Source organism: Argiope bruennichi, chromosome 11 (assembly GCF_947563725.1).
Source record: "Argiope bruennichi chromosome 11, qqArgBrue1.1, whole genome shotgun sequence".
In the NCBI taxonomy this organism is placed as follows: Eukaryota; Metazoa; Arthropoda; class Arachnida; order Araneae; family Araneidae; genus Argiope; species Argiope bruennichi.
In genome coordinates this window covers 33,626,172-33,644,610 of record NC_079161.1, presented here as the reverse complement: position 1 = coordinate 33,644,610, position 18,439 = coordinate 33,626,172, and the positions used below count along the sequence as shown (strand labels likewise).

The following is an 18,439-nucleotide window of genomic DNA, read 5'->3' as shown; positions in this document are numbered from 1 at the left end:
TACGTAGATTGATGGCGCAGTACTTTTTTACACAGGAATTAATTAAACCGAAAGTGGAATTAGATCAGGAAATAAGAGCATATTTTACTATGGGCTAAATTAAGATAAATTTTTGGAAATTAATTTGGATTAAATTAAGAGTTAAAATATCATTACACACATATATATATATAATATGCAACATAATTTTGCAAGTCCATGGCCCAAAAGAAGACTAATTTGGAATTAACTTCGATTTATTTTATCATGTAGGGAATTGTTTTTCTCGGGGGGGGGGGGGGGCGACAGACAGCGCCTGTTTATATCGAAATACAAGAGAAAATGCCAGTTTTTCTTTTAGAGCATTTACTAGGAGATTCTTTTAGGGATTTTTTTTTTTTTTTTTTTTTTTTTTTTTTTTTTTTGTTACGTGGAAAGGGAAGGGAAACTCAGATATCTTTGAAAGGAATACATATGTGTTAGGGATTTTTATCTCTTCACTTTCAGCATATTTACCCAAGAAATAACTGCATATCACATTTGGTAATTTTACGATCAATGATATGATCTGTAGAGCATTTTTAACTATTTTTTTCATCTGGCATGTTGCATTTAATTTATAGATAATATGACAGCCTATAAATATATTTCATGATAAAAGATTCTGAAAACAATGGAAATATAAGGAAAACTGAGAATTTATCCAATTCACAAACAACTAGAATGCATAACTCAAATTACCTTAATTATCCTATTTACATACTTGGGGCGCCATCTGGAAGAGAATTCAATAAACGAACTTACATAATTCAATATCACTCGCAATAATAATTAAAACAAAAAAACCTCTAAATTAAGACTAAAAAGTAGGAAATAATTTAAATTAACAAGTTCTGTTTTTCAGCAAATTAATAAAAATGTGCTTAAAAATATCGGATTACATTAAATTTATTATTATTATTATATACTTTTTAGATTGAAAAAAAAAACTTATTCAAAATTTGATAAATTTGCTTACATGATTCAATACAATTGCAATAATAATTAAAATTTAAAAAAAGTTATAAAGATTAAAAAAAAGAAATAATTGAAATAAAAAATTTATATTTTTCGGTAAATTAATAAAAATGACTTCAGTAAATTAATAAAACTGTAAAAAATCGATTTTATTAAATTTATTATTAATATATACTTTTTAGAAATGAAAAAAAAATTCTATTCAGAATTAAATCGAATAAACTTTAGCTTTACATCGACATAAAAAAATGATTCTATATGAGGATGGATGTTCTATTCAAAAAATAGAATTTTTTTCAAGAGGAATAAATGTAAACTTCGTAATACTCTGTTTTTGGTTTCATTAATGAAAACTTTTGTTTATATATTTTTTAAATAATATAACATAAAGAATCTTTCTTAAAAAAATAATTTCTGTTTATTCATGTTAACTAAGCACAATATTATTATTTCATGTTCATTAAAAAGAACCTTTTTATATGTAAAATAGTATACTTCTTCATCTTGTAGCTGTAAAAGTAAAGGCCTCTTGAGAATCTGCCATAGAAATTAATTAATCTTTAGACGGTTTCTTCGCTTTTTACCTTTCTTTTATCTTTTTATTTCTGTATTTTATCATCAGTTCTGTAAATGTATATCGCATTTTTCAGACTTATAGGGGTTGAAAACTTGCAGGACATATTTTTTGGCAATTGCATCAGATTTTCTACGTATATTTCTGTTGCCGTTAATTCATCTCTTCTTTTTCTTTCTTCTTTTTTTTTACGTTCTCGTATGCATAGTACAGGGAAAATATAGTAATCGTCAAGAAATTCGAACACATTTCTGGAAAATGTCCGTTCATCTGTCTGTCTGTGGCAGAAATAACTCAAAAGCGCTTTGAGCTAGACGCTCTAAATTTGGTATACGGTCTTCACAGCAAATTTGCAGATTTCTATCAAATTAAATAAAATCCATTCCAACTATCTACCTGTCCGACTATTCGAATATAATTTAACATGATAATTACTAAACGAAGAGAGCTAGATAGATGAAATTCAGTGCACATAAACATTTATACTGAAGAGATCTGTCAAATTTTAAGTCTGTCGGCCTGTATTTTCAGAAGCATATAAACACGATAATTCAAAAATGCCATGATTTAAAAATATCAAATTTGACATGGGATTTTTTTTACTACAAGAGCAGTTTTGTGTTAAATTTTTCTTTCAGTCGGCTGAGAAAAATGTATCTAAAACACAAATTCGATTTTTAGATATTATTAAAATATGCCAGGGATGAATCACCAAATAACACGCCAGGGATGGCAGGGAAGACACGATTATATGATTTAGTGAAAATGCTAAATTCACATCAAAAATTAATGTTTCGTATTTATTGTACACCAATGTCATGTAAGGAGTTCTCTGGCATGACACATTTATTAGAGAGTATACGAGAAAGTTTTAGGGAGACTGCTCGCGCTAGTTTAAAAATTATTAACGTGCTTTAGATCTAATTTTTCAATAGATTGAACTTGTATATTTTTTCACCGATGTGACAAAGACAGTCTTTAATATTGGTGAAATTTATGCAGGATCTGATTACCATATAGGCAAATTAGGGTAATGCTTTTATCTCATAGTCGGGTATTAAATTGGAGAAGTTGGCTACTGTTTAGGGGCCAGGCAATTTCTGGGGTTGGGGTAGGGGGCGGCAGATCGCATGACTGTAGAATTTTTTCGCAATATTATTTAAATAATCAAACCTTGAGCTTTAATTTTGTTTTGCAAGAGCCGTATATCTGAACTCATTTAAACTAAAACCCAGTAGCATTTAAAATTTAAAAACTTTATTTTTAGGATTTTTTTTTTTCATTATTTTTTAAAGCTTGCAGATCTGTGCGATATTTTTTCATTGATTGCTTGGCGTATAAACTAAGAGCTTTAATTTTGAATTAAAGTATTTGAATTTCTTTAAAAAAGTTTTTTTTATCATTTTGTAAAAAAAAATATTTTTAATATAATTTTTTATACACAAGATGCTTAAGTAAGGTTTTTTAAAGCTAATAAATCAAATGCAATGTTAAGTAACAATTAATAAATCAAATACAATATTAAGTAACAATTAATAAATCAAATACAAATACAACAAATCAAATTATAATATTTTTACAAAATCAAATTACAATTACAATATTTGTTACTTTAAAGCGGCTAAGATCGAATTAAATTAAAACCATTAAAGAAACACATGGCTCTAAAAATTTGGAGCGACAACTCTCCAGAAATTTGCATTAACTCAAGGACCCTATAGGAATTGATCCGGACCTAATTTAGATATATTGCAGCAATAATAGTATAATACATTACAAAGCACCTTTTAATGTTGTTGTAAATTAGTAAATTTAATTTTACAATTCAACATATTTTAACTTATTGAAAATGTTAATAATTTATTGTTGCTTAATTTATCATTTTAGTAAATTTGTAATAATTAAATAAAAAAATAAATAAAATGCTGAATAAATTAAATAAAAAGAAATGTAAAATTTATTTATTTATTTACTAAGATTCATGACTGCGAGTTGCATTTCTACCCAATTATTTTAAAACTGGCGCTTTATGTTTATAAATATAACAATCACTACGCCACCATAATGAAACAAGAAATTTTACCAATTATACTTGATTAAGTTTAAACATTTTAATATTTTATAATTAGTAAGTTTTTAAATTTCTTTATAAATTAATTTATTTAGCAAAAAGAATAATAATAATTTTAATCGACCTACCTGTGACATCTTTAGCGCAGCCTAGGCAGCAGTCCTGCCTGTTACACAGTAAATCCTCGATTTGATTTCAAACAGGCTTCATTCAGCTCACCGATTTTTTTTTTCGAGGCATGGACCAAAAAAAGCTAAAATAAAACAATGATATAAAAGAATTTTTTTAAAGAAAATAATAATAAAATTCGAAGTTTCCTATAGCTTACTTAAAAAATAATAATTGAAAATTTTATAATTGTTCCTCTTTATTATTGTTTCTCTTGGTTATTATACTATATCTTTCTATTTATTAATCTTTATTAATTTTTTATCTTTATTAATTATTATTTATTTTCCTTTATTAATTTTATTGTTACCATTTATTCTTTATTATATTTATTTGGAAAAAATAAAGAAAGGACATTAAAAAAACAATTAAAAATATTTATTTTAAAACCTGTAAATGCACGTATTTAATAAAAATTAAAAAAAACTTACTTGGAACAAAACATTATGATACAATTAAAATTAGATGAGAAAAAAAAAAAACATCTCTCTGAATACAACTTTTGTTCGCGAAAAAATTACATAAAAGAAGTTGAAGTTGCGTAGTAGGAGAATTTACAGTTACATGGAAAAAAACAATATGTTTATGTATGTAATTTCTATTTATGAAAATTTACAATTAGTAAGAAAAAGAAGGAAAAAAAATAATTTCAGGGCGAGAAATTATAATTATATAGAAAAGGGGTTAAAGTTCCATAAAAATAGAATTTACAGCTCAATGGGAAGTTATATCACTAACTCTCCAACTCACCCGAAGGCACATGGATAAAGATAATTGAATGACCGGATCGCCACAACAGCAATACTGGCGGGAACTGGTTGATTCCTAAGGGTCATCACCGGCCACGGTACAACCCTTCCCGAAGTACGTCCCACCATCGATAAGAGGAACCAGATCCCCCACCTTTTTGTGTACACTCCAGGGTGGCGATACCGGAAGCATCTCATCCTCTTTTCGAGATGCCCCCGGGGGTGGGTCACAGCTCAATGGGAAAAGAAACAATATGTTTTTGTGCAAAATTTCTGTTTACAAAAATTTACAGTTAGTAAGAAAAAGAAACAAAATAAATAATTTCAGAGTAAAAACACAGGATTTCCAGCATACCAAGAAGCGCACGTATACCAAAAATATCACCTAACTTCCATCTCTCGGAAATTCTCTCTCACCCGAATATTCCGACCTTGTTGTTTATAAGAAATTTTACCTTGTTTACATGAATAATTTATGTTTTTCAGATATTCTGAAACCTCATCACTTTGTAAAGATATTAAAATGGAAAATGATGATCCAGACTTAAATGTAGAAAAAGTATTCAAACAAATGATAAAATAGAATTATACCTGTAATTGCTGCACACTGGCTGATCAGTTTCTATAAATGCAACTTTAAAGCATCGATTTGTCGTCAAGGTGTATTGGCGGCATAGCCGAAATTAGTGCCAAACGTTAAATCGGAATATGCGCAACATCGCCAAAGATGGTCGAATTTATAGCTAACACCTGTTGCTATAGCAATGCTTTCGGCAATTGCATCCATTGTTATTTGAAGAAAAGTTAAAACATCATCATTTGTTATATTATTCCGTAATTGCGTGATTAAACCTGCACAAATGAAGATTTTAAATAATGAAGTCTGTCATACCTTAGTAACAAGTCGTACATAATGGGGCCAGAGTAAAAAAACTTAAGTCATTAAAGAAGAATTTGCAGATGGCGCTTATTAAAAACATATTTTTAAAGCAACAGTTTCAAAGAGAAAATCGATTTGCGCTTAAAATAACTCATTCCTAAAGGTCTGCTCATTTGCTCCGGTATTTGGATGCGCTCCGAAACCCACTTATTTCTTCAAATTTATACAGCTATCTATTTTCAGTTAACAGTAAGGGAAATATGCAAAGAAAGTGTAATGTAATTCACCAAAAAATTCGTCTGACATGTTTGAAATAGCTATTAGTAAAAAAAGTTACCATTCTTATCTAATATTCTGATGATAAAAAGCGAGCATATATATTCAATGTATAAATTTCCACTTTCCCATATACGAAATATACAAAAAGAAAGTATTTTAATAATCGCTGTGATAGCAATTATAATTACATTGAATCATACATTTTCAAAGTCTTTGTCACAAGAAACATAAAATCAATCGCCTTTACTTTTCCTTCTTTGCTTTACTGCTCCTTGACTTTTACTTTCTCGTATCTGAAGTAAGAGGAAGTATTGTAATCGTCGAAAAAATGGAACTCGAAATTTTGACAAATCACCACGTTTTAGACTTTTGCAAGTCCGAAAAACTCATTTTTGGCATTTAGTCTGCGTGTCAGGACCGGGGTGGCCTGGTGGTAAGGTCTCAGCTTCGGAACCAAAGGGCGTGATGTTTGAGACCAGATTTCAGAGAAGAGCCGTCGTGTAAAGGGGTCTCGTGTACGTTAAATCAGTCAGTGCCAAACGTTCTCCCGCTGGTGTGGGGTGGAAGGTTGGCGAGGGAGGTGTCAGCTCAGGTGTCGCTCTCATCATCTGACCGCGGTTCAAAATTACGAGGATCATCCCAAAAAAGCCCTAGTGTTACTTTAAAACGGGACGTTAATATAACTAAACTAATTAGTGTGTATGTCTGAGAACATGATAATCAAACATGAGATCTGTAGGTTTTTATAAAATTTTAAACGAAACCCTTTCAGAGGAAGTCTGATTGTACGGCTGTACGAGTATCACCAAATACGACACAACTATAAAGCAAAAAGTAGATGAAGTAAAATTTGCTGAAGAGGCAAGGCTTTTAAAATGTAGGTTCTGTAACAAATTTTAAACCAAATCCTTCAAAAAGCAGGCCATCTGCCTACATGTAATTTTGAATTCATGTAAAAGATATAATTCAATTATGTAGGAACTTAGGTAAATGAAATTTGGTTCACAATTTTAGCATCTAACTTGTAGACATTCGTCGAATTTTGAACTAAATCTGTCAAAGATTTGATCGTCTGTCTGTCCACACTTTCGTATGCATGTAAAAGCAATAACACTACGACTTAAATGAAATTTGGTGCGTAATTTTGTTACTAAAATTATAGTTCTGTGTCAAAACAAAGACCCTTCCAAAATGCATATTCGCATTTCTGGCATTTACGTAATAAATGGATGTCAGCGATTAATCGCCAAATATCGCTCGCTAATATGCTATTTTCTAACTATTATTCTCCAAGTGCATACGGTTAAATTTAAATGAAACAATTTTTTTTTCTCTGTAATATTTTCGAACACAATGATGCGTACAAAATGAATTTAAAAGAAAACAACTCAAAAATCAAAATACTATATGTTCAATGATTAATGTAGTATTTTTGATTTGAAAAATATTTTAATTCAAATTGAAGAAAATCTGGCCAATTGTATAGATTTTATACCAAGTATTGTAAAAATAAGTTAATTCTGTCCATTTGCAGTTTACTTTTTTTAAAAAATGGTATTTCAAATGAGAAATATATAGAAATTTCTCTGCCTCAAATCAAAAACAAAATTGGTACTGTTCGTACAGTATCCTGAGACGACCACTTTTCGACGATTCTATGTCACTAAGGGATGAGAGGTGGAAGGATGAGCGCATTTCCGGAATTATTTGACCTTGATTCCCCACCCCCCGATAAGATACTTTTGCGTTCATTTTTTTTATGTGTATCTGAGTATCGGGAAGTTTATGACCTTATTATTTTATTTTTATTTAATCTGAGAGTAGTCCGAATTTATTTTATTTTAAATGTGACATCTCTTCTTTTCATCTTTCCTCTCATTCCTGTTTTGACGAATTAAAACCATGCTATCGCATGCGAAAAAGTATGGAGGATTTTATAATTCGTTGCCAAACAACATCTCCAGTTTATTTTCAGTACAGGTACAACTGTCCAAGATTCAAGAAAAATAAAAAGGAGTGTGGGAGAGGAAAAGTGGTAAAATCATTTTCAGTCCAGCATGATAAAAATATTACTGATCCAAAATGGTCTCATATATATATTATATATGCCACGTTATAGTATATTATTCAATTCCTCCTATTAGTTCACACTCTCCTTATATATATATATATATATATATATATATATATATACAAAAGTATTAGAATCAAGTTAATAGGAAAAACAAAAAATCAAAAAAATTAAACCAAACAAAATATAAAAAATATTAAAAAAAAATATATTTAAAAAAAAAAAAAGAATCCGGCCTGAAGACTTTTTCAAGGGTCACCCTCAGGCAGGGATTCAAAGAAAGGGATTTTTTCTGTGAGGAAAAACAGACATTGTCTAAAAATGATTCCTCGTGACCCGAAAATCCCCTGAAATTATGCTCAAGAGATATACCATTTTAACAGAAAGGAAATATAAAACAACAAATAAGAAGAAATTAACCACAACAAAGTAAAAATACAATAACAAAAATAACAATAAAAACAAACAATAGCACTAAAATTAAAAATTAAAAACGAAAAGGCCAGTACATACCATTAACAGTCAAGAAAACTTTAAACTATTGATTGTGATTCCCTGTTTTTAAAAAACTAGCGGTAAATTATGTAAACAGATGTAGGCTCCCAGCGCCATCTATTGAGTAATCCAATATGCAAGGAAAGTTCTATTTTTATTTAAGCCAAAGGATTAACCCCAAACCATACCTTGTTTAATTAAAAAATTGACATTACAGTAATTTCTAGGAAATTCATTTTTAATTAAATTTTTAAGGAGGTTGTTTGATGCTTCAATATAAGAATTTTTATTATTGCAAACCTTTTTGATCCTGTTAACTTGTGACAAAATTAGATTTTTGAAAATTTTAGAGTTTAGATTGGAATGGTAGTTACATAGTTTTGTTATTTTAAAGTTGAAATCATCCCTTTTATCGTATATACCAACTATTGTTTTATCATTAGCAATTTCGATTTTTAAATCCAGAAAGGTAGCCTCAAGTTGATTTTTATTTGTATCTTTTAGAATTAAATCTTTTGGATAGCAATTAGTAATAATATTAGTATTGTCGAAGTTAATCAAAAGTAGGTCATCAATATATCTCCACCCGTTTATTAAATTATATTTAATTATTTTTTTCTCATAGTAATGCAGGAAAATATTAGCTAAAGCACTTGAGAAAGCTGTTCCCATTGGAATGCCCTTGACTTGTTTATAAAAATTAATACCATTAAACACGTAATTTTCAGTAATATTAAAATTACATAACTGAAGCCAGTTATTTTTAGGAATGATATTTTCATTTAAATATTCGTCATATAAGAGTGCAGACCTTTATTAATTTTTCATGAGGTAGATTAGTGTATAAATTTTCGAAATCAAAAGTATTAAGTTTATTAATGTTGTTATCTTTAAGAAAATCCAATACTTCTTTGTTACTAGAAATAATAAAGTTGTCTTCATTTTTTATTTTGTCCAGGATAATTTTTAAGTATTTAAAGAAATGTTTACCCGTATAGTAATTATAACTGCCAGTGCTACAGGTTACATATCTGAATTTTAATGGATTTTTATGAAATTTAACTGTTGGGAATAAATAAGGATAGTTAAGAGAGCAAGTCTTAGTTTTGGTTTTTTTTTGCGAAAGCTAGCATTCTTTTATCTAATTCCTTTTTCCTGGTGTTCTGTTTCTGTTTAATTTGTAAATATTATTATAAAGAACTTTTAATTAATGAATATAACTCTAATGGAACTTATATGTTCATCCACTCAAGTTCCTTTCTGTTAAAATGGTATATCTCTTGAGCATAATTTCAGGGGATTTTCGGGTCACGAGGAATCATTTTTAGACAATGCCTGTTTTTCCTCACAGAAAAAATCTCTTTCTTTGAATCCCTGCCTGAGGGTGACCCTTGAAAAAGTCTTCAGGCCGGATTCTTTTTTTTTTTTTTTATTTTTTTTTTTAAATATTTTTTATATTTTTTTTTTGGTTTAATTTTTTTGATTTTTTGTTTTTCCTATTAACTTGATTCTACTACTTTTGTATCAATTCATCTGTGTTTTAGAAGTAGCTGCAATTGCGCTCTCTAAATACTATGAAGTTCTTTTTTTTGGTTTTAGTTTAAATAGGTTATAAATTTTAGTTGCGATTTCGAAACTGTGTTTGTTTCGTTTTAAAACTTTTTCTTACTTAAGATTGGTTATATATATATATATATATATATATATATATACTTATATATATAGACTTTTTTAAGGGTGACCCTTAAAAAAGTCTTCAGGCCGGATTCTTTTTTTAATATTTTTTTAATAATTTTTTTGGTTTAATTTTTATTTGATTTTTGTTTTTCCTATTAACTTGATTCTAATACTTTTGTATATATATATATATATATATATATATATAGTCCAAATTTCAATCGTTAATAAAATACTTTTTATTCATCCACTCAAGTTCAAATACATTTTTTTAAACCTGTAGTGGATGACACTTAATGTTAATGCAGTTTTTTTTTCAAATTTTAATTAATTAATTAAATTTGTCCAGTAATTTCTATTTGGTCGCCAAATCCGTCGCCATGTCGTCAAACGGTTGCCAAGTGTGTCGCCAAGCTCTGAGATTACTGACACGACACCCGATCATAAATAATATAAGAAAATAAGTAGGAATTGACTTTAAAATTTTTTTTATATATTACTTGTTTTTATTACTGTTCGAAAAACACATTTTTGGAAAATGTCAATCAGTCTGTGGCAACGACAAACGCAAAAACGCTTTGAGCTAGACGAAAGAAATTTGGTGTGTGATGTTTACACCAAATGTGTAGATTCCCATCAAATGTTGAGCAACATCCGTTCAGAGGAAGTCTGTCTGTTCTATTATTATTTGGTATTTTAATTTTTACAAATAAATATGTCAGTCTGAATATAAGGAAAAAAAAACTTTAAGAATAAGACAGTGTCGCGAATCTGATCTAAATGGGAAAAAGGGTTTTAATATATTATCAATCGTTTTATCTTTTTATTAGATCACATTTATCAATTCTGGTGCATGATTCCTATGCAGTAAGTTGAGTTCTCAATTAAGTATTACTCACTCAATTTTAAAGATAATGATTTGCTACATAAAAAATTAAAGCTTTCTAGTTGACTACATTTATATAGAGGATTGTATAAAAATTTTAAAAAGGGCAACTTTAAAAAAATTAAATGAAAAATTTTTCATTAACATGATCTTATTCTGTACCTTATTTTGAATTACTTTGCAATTTATATTGTCCACTTATCTCTAACAGGAAAGGAATCAAGCCACGTTTCAATCGTTTTGGGACACCCTGTATATTCTTTTAGTTTCGTAAGTACTTTAGTTTTCTTAACAATTAATAAATGATAGTGTATCGGCTATAGTCATCAATAATAGAAAGGAAATACGATTTACCACTACATAAATTTTGAAGATGATTACAAATATCAGAATTCACTGGTTCGAGGGCCATGAGAGCGCAGAATTCAGCGATTTTAAGTAGGCATATCGGTTCATTTTGATTTCGTGCAATTTTCTCTCACAGATATTAATCAATGATATCGCTTGCTAAATTTACTGAAATTAGATGCTTAATAGAATTATGATATCTGTGGCCAAGTCGTTAATACCTAAGATATAAACAGTTCTTTTTTTTTTTTTACTGAAATGCCAGCTAGGTAGAAATTTTAATTTTGGAAGTATCTAAAATAACTTCATAAAGAATTTATTTTTGGCCACAGATATTTATTTTTTCCCTTCTAATAACACTTTATCATCATGCATACATTTACATTTATTTTTCTCAAAAATAAAGCTGCATGCTCTGTGAATTTTCGGTAAGTAAATTTGTTTCTATATCAGATACGTATAAAACATTTATCAAAAGAACGTTGTCCTGACCTTGAATTGGCAGTTTACAGCCATTTGCCATTAATACCAATCCCGTATACTCGTAATATATTTCTGTGAAGAGATAATATTCTTTGAAAATGGGAGAGCTACTATAAGGTGACCATTTTTTTTAACCTGAAACCAGGACAACATGAATTTTGACCAGTCATGCCCAAATTTTATAAATTTTTATCAAAAATTCACCCAACGGCCAACCTGTATAACTAAGTAAATTTAAAAAACTTTTAGATATCAAAAAATGTTGCGTTTATTTAAACACAAGAAATATGAAAACTAAAATATGATTTTACAATATAAAAATAAAACATAATAAACATAAAATAACATGATAAACCATACCTAATATAATAACATAATAAAACATAAGGAGTTATTTAATTTTGTTTGTTTTTTTATATTTTTCTGAGGAATGAATTGCTTTTAACAAATTTTTGTTTTCCTGTATATTTTCATAGAATTCCATATAGGTTGCATTTAAATTATTTCTGACAATCAACAAGGATTGCGACACCTGACGATATCACATGGAATTATCAGGGTTGCCAGTTCTAATTTTATTATTTTTATTTTATTACTTCTTTTGTTTTAATGTTTTCCAATATAAAACCAGTACTTGTTGTGTACTGGTTTTGTTTAATGACTAACCAGGACTTAAGCCCTGAAAACCAGTACTGTACTGGTAAAATCAGTACGAATGGTCACCTTAAGCTACTAACAAAATCAATGGCTAAGCTTGTCTGTTGTGTTGAGTAAAGAATACTAGGCATAATTTATTGTTGATGACTCATTTCGCTTTTCATCTCCTTGTGCTTGAAGGCAGAAAAAGGATTTTTTTTTTTGGCATGGCGGGAGGATTCTTTTTATCCGACTATTTTCGTCGTTTCCGCTCTTATTCTTAAGATTCCAGCATTCTTCTTTTCTTTACATGTTTTTTTATGACAATAGCTACAAGTTTTAATTTCGTAATTAGAAGAATGCATTTTGCTTTTTTGTTTTGTTTTGAAAGCACTGTTATTAATTTTGTTTTATAATGTCTCCAGCCTTCTTGTATATTCGCCAATTAGTTTATTCTTGATGAAAACAACATTCAATCTTCTGTTTTAGATTCTAGAACAGTAATTAAATTATCGTAATTTTGTGGTTATTAGATTATCGCTAAGATGCGCTTAAGTCGATCATACTTTCACGGATAGAACGGACCTCGTCGATTAATTCCATTAAAATCTTTCTTACTGTTCGTTTCAGCATTCTGAGACGACCACTTTTCGATGATTCTATCTCATTAAGGGGAAAGACGCGGAAGGATAAGTGTATTTCTGGAGTTCGTCATTTTTTAACCTTGGTTTTCGCCCTCCAACCATCAAGTTTCGGTTCCGGCGTTTCTTCTTCACGAGATCATAGATTTTCTTTACTGAGAATTATTTATATTTGAATTTCGAGTTTGCATAATTACTGGAATTAAGTTTTTCAACATTATTCTCTTCATTTATTAATATTATTATTATTTTCTTTATTTTCAACTCACATATGTGAATATATATTCATTATGTTGTGTTGTTGTTGTTTCTTATGGCACTTGCCTTAGGCAGGCATGCTGTTCGAAGACAGTGGATTTAAGCCGGGGGGGAGCGCCTCTTGTTTCTACAGTAGCGCCATCTAGGGCCAAGAAAACGACTTAGCTACACACACGTCACAACCCCTTTTACGGGGCGGACTTCATGCACGCATTTGATTCATTCAAATCAGATCGTGATTTAGACCTGAATCAGAGAACGATCACCCCTGATCCAGTACCTCCAGTGGTATTACTCTCGACATGGAGGACTTTGTGACCACGACAGATTTAACGTGCGTCAGCCACACCAAGCACGCGGGGAATCTTCGGCCGGCGGGGTTCGAACTCGCAACCTAAAGGACGCGAATCCGACTCTCTACCAACCAGGCTATCTCGGCCTATTCATTATATATATTATAAATAAATTATGAATGCTAATACAATATAAATGCTGTTACACTATTGATATAAGGTTAATCACAACTCAGTCTTATGATTAACTGCAAATTATGTGAAATTTTATATGTAGGTATGTGAAAAAACTATTCACCTATCTTTCATTTTCTGTAAGGGTGGTAGGCTTTGAAATAGCGATAATTAATGACCTAAATTGTTAATAAATCCATGAAGGCAAATTGCAATTTTCATATAAAAAATACCATTTAATATTTTAGACAAAGAAAGAAACACACAATTACATCTAAAATGAAAAGCATAAGTAAAAGTGAATAAAAAGATGATTACAGGTTTTTGCATAACGTAGTTTTACATTAAAGAGTATCATCTATCGGGCCTAATAGTTTTTCAGTTCTCTTGTTAAAAAAAAACATTAATAATATTGGATACAGAGAGACTGGATTGATTGGAAATAGCTTATTTGTTGCCGGACCACCTCACAGAATAACCCCCTGCAAAGACAGAATTGCTGAAGAATGAATTAGATTTCTTACTAGTTGAGAATATCATTGTGGTGAAAGCTTATAAGCCAGTTAACAGCTAAGCTACGCGAGCAATTGCTTTTGTATCGTGGTCATGTTACTCGGCTGCGAACCACAATTCTCCCTCAAGTCAAATCCGCCACATTGGTGACCTCGGACGACGAACCTTCAACCTTAGTACAGCTGTCGTGGTGCCATCTAGGAATGTTAATTTCCTCATGCCATTCCTGTTGTGTTGGTCCTCAAACCCTATTAGTTCCATCTGACAATTTAGAGATTATTGGTTATTAAGTTCTACAACCAATCCAGCTGTTTATCCATTGCTCAGAATGAATGATTTACTTGCTAGAGCAAAATCAATGAATTTCATGTCTAAGATTGACCTTAGATCTGATTATTATCAAGTTAAAATTCATGAAGAAAATCCAGAGAATGCTGCTTTTTTGACGATTCAAACTTTTGTGAATGTCATTTGGTTTGCGCAATGCCCCTGCAATCTTCCTACTTCTTAGTGATAAATTTAGATTAGAATTAAAAGATGCTTTTGCATTGTCATTCCTCAACGACATCATAGTGTTGTTGCTATTGGCGATAAGCGAGGATCGAACTCGCAACCTTTGGGTTCGTAGCCGAGTAACATGACCACAAGACACAAGAAATTTCTCATGTCTCGTAGCTGTTATCTGGCTTATAAAGCGTCACCACAGTGTTAACAGAAACATTTGGTGACCATTTATCAGATTTGAAAAAAAAAAAATGTCAGAAAGACTTTCTATATTTAAATTAAATGCTAACAGAAACAAATACCATTTTGCTTGTGACAGAGTAAAGTATGTAAGTCCCTGGATTACAGAAGAAGATGCTGACAAAGTATCATCCAATCAGAAAAATACCTAAACCAACATGGATTTAGGAGGTTCAGTCATTTTTACAGGTTTGTTTCTAGTTCTGAAGATGTGTCAACATTTTTCAATTTTTAGACTTCTTAATGACTTAACAAAACAAAACTAGAAATGGGCTGAAATCAAACAAAGCATTTGAAGAATTGAAATTGGACCTCATCACCTGCATTATCTCAAACTAATATGGTCAAACCGTTCATTATTAAAGCAGGTGCCAGTATCCGTTCCAGGAACAATCCTTTTCCAAGGAATTGTCTCCGAGTTTGTGAACATGTGATTGAACATGGAAGTCCGCTGCTAAGCTCAGCAGAGAGAAATTATTCAAGTACCGAAATAAAAGCTTTTGCAATAATTTGAATTCAGGAGAAGTTCTGAGGATATTTGGAAAATCAAGAATTGATAATTGCATCTGAACTCAACATTTGAAGTGGATGGTTTGAGTTTTTCAAATCCAGTCATATCAATCAAGAATTTGCTACTATATTCATGGAAAATAAAATGTAACGGTAGATTTTCTTTCTGGACCAACTAATCTAATGATACCGATGCTTATCAATTAACTGTGAAAAAGCCCAAATTCGCCAAATGTAGTACCAGAATTAAGTTGGCATTGCAATTCTATGAGCGCTTCTTGAACGCGCTTCTAACTTACGAGAAGAAAATAAGCATCTGTTTTTGCTGTTTATATCAAAATTATTGATGTTAAAAGTGAAAAAAAAATTGACTTCAATCCTTCACCGTTAATTAATTGCTTGTGATTTATTAGGGTTCATAGCCGAGTAACGTAACCACTACACTAAACTGATCACTCCAGTCCGAAGGTTATTATCTGGCTTATGAAGCTGGCACCACAATACCCGCCCACCAGTGAGTCGGCGGAGAGACGAACTATTTTAACGCGCCAAGCATTACGGCGAGCTGTGAACGATGTTGTCGCGCCAAGTGATTCTGACAACTTTTGCTGTGGGTAGATGACACCACGACAGCTAGACGAAGAAGGTTACGTTTCTTAGTTCAGAACCCTAGTCACCAATGTGCTTGTTTGAGATTCGAACTCGCAACGTTAGGATTCATAGCCGAGTAACGTAACCATTACACTAAAGGGATCACTCCAGTCCGGAGGTTGTTATCTCGCTTATGAAGCTTCCACCACATTAACGTCTATGAAATCTCTACTCATCCGCGATGAGAATACAAGAAAGATACAAGGTTACAAGAAATACGAGACATACATTGGATACAAGAAAGATTATAGACTGTTCTGAAAACGGTAGAAAAAGATGAAAATTATGTAAATTGGACTAAAAGAAGATATCTCTAGAATCAAGTAATATTGCATCGTTATTCCTGAGAAACAGATTCCGAAGAAACTTAGAGAAGGTGCCCTTGTCAGGAGCAAGAATGAGTGCTACAGCACTAACACGATTCTCCTACTGCAGGATAGTGTAGAACATAAAATTGCTTATAGATATTACTTTCTATTACTAGATTATATTTTATAGATAATATTTACTGGTATGAGAAAGTTATCTCAGAATATGTAAAATCTTTTTCTGTGTTCATCGATATAAACTAAATAATCAGATACCTATTGAATTGCTTAGGATATTTATTCATGCACAAAGAGTTCAAACTCTTACAATAAATAGTTCGTTTTGGCCCACATTTAGAAAAAGATATTTCTTATTGAAAACACCAGTACGAAATGAATAGAGCTCTTCATTTTAGAAGATGCAATTATAACTAATTGTGCAAAACTCTTAATTAAAAAGTTTTCTTGTGTTACGGCTCACCCAGAAGATTCTTTAGTGATGATACCATACAATTTGTTAGTGATATAATATAGCAAGCATGCATTTTCTTGGTGTTAAAAAAGAAGTCATTCCTGTTAATCATATCAAACCAATACCTCTGTTTTGTTTAAATTCATTTGTATATACGTAGTTTCTTTCCAATTTGGATTTTGGTGCTTGTGGAATTTTCAGCTAGCCGGATTACACATTGCTATACAGTGGCATTTTTTAATTAAATCCGAACACTTCATTATTTCCATAAAAAAATTATATACTTCTGTTTCATTTGAACAACTATAAATAAATTAGTTTTAATCATAAAATCTAGGCGTCTTTTTATGATATGTTTTAAATAGACATTTTTTTTCTTAGTTAATATGAGCCGGCGTCCTAGCATAGGGAAAACGCATCTTCCCCGTGATCTGAGTGTCCTGGGTTCGAATCCCAGTTCGGGCATGGTTGTTCTTCATCTGTGTTCTATCTGTGAGGTGTGTGAATGTGCCCCCCTACCTGTAAAAAGGGGTTGTGCAAACGAATGTGTGTGTGTGTCACATCTTCATATGAGCTAGAAGTCAGACTTCTGCCCTCGGGTGCTCAGGGGTCTTTACCCTCAGAAGCTACTGCACCCTTTTTCCGTGGTAACGCGGAAACGACATCATCATCATCAGTTAATATGACTGTTAAGATAAGAGGGCTGAATAATAAGTTACAATTCATTAACTTTATATGTGTGTATATATGTACACTTTATTCATTTAAAAACTTTATTTCTGTACAATTTATTCACTTTGAATTTTTATTGTGGAATTGCTTTACTTTTAAAATGCTGCATATACATGCAACATTTTAAAAGTAAAGCATTGTTTGCCTATAAAATTACTTTTTTACTGAATTAATAATTTTCAAGATAATTAATATTTTTTTACTATGTTACTTCTTTATTTATAAAAAAAATATGTACTTCTATTTATTAGATATGTACAATTATTAAAATTTAAATAATTAAAATAAAAAACTAAATAATTTAAAATTTAAATAATCAAAAAAATAAACTGAAATTCCATTTTTAATTTCAAAATTATCATTTCATTTGGCATTATTCATTTTCAGACACCGTTTTCTTAAATTTGTGTAAATCGAATTTTTATTGCAATTTTATTAAAATTGTTATTAACAAATAAGATTTTTAGGCACATTACGGATATTTTATTGTTATAGTTAATGTAATTATATTAGAAGTTTAGTATTTTTATCCTGAAAATAGGTGAGAAATAGTAATTATGATTCTATACTCTTTGGTGCAAAATTTCAAAATTGTATTTATATTAATTGACAATTTAATTTGGATTCATTTTAAACTATTAACGGAAAATTCATCGATCTTTTTAATAATTTAAAGAGTCAATAATATATATTATTTTGCATTTTGTTTTTATGTTAATATGCATATATGTAATTTTTATACAAAAAATAAACAAAATACTAAAGTTTTACAGTATAATTTATTATTCTAAATAAATACAAAGTCCATGTAACAATTTAGGGAGCATAAA

The 18,439-nt window shown here is 30.2% G+C and overlaps 1 protein-coding gene across 1 annotated transcript in view; it reads right to left on the bottom strand.

The window, feature by feature from the left end:
* Positions 1-3,769: 3,769 nt before the first annotated feature.
* The window catches only part of LOC129957606 (uncharacterized), a 30,765-nt gene continuing 16,095 nt past the window's right edge, over positions 3,770-18,439 (bottom strand). The window contains exon 4 of the transcript XR_008782790.1: positions 3,770-3,894. The gene's annotated coding sequence lies outside the window, so the exon portion shown is untranslated. The remainder of the gene's footprint in view (positions 3,895-18,439) is intronic.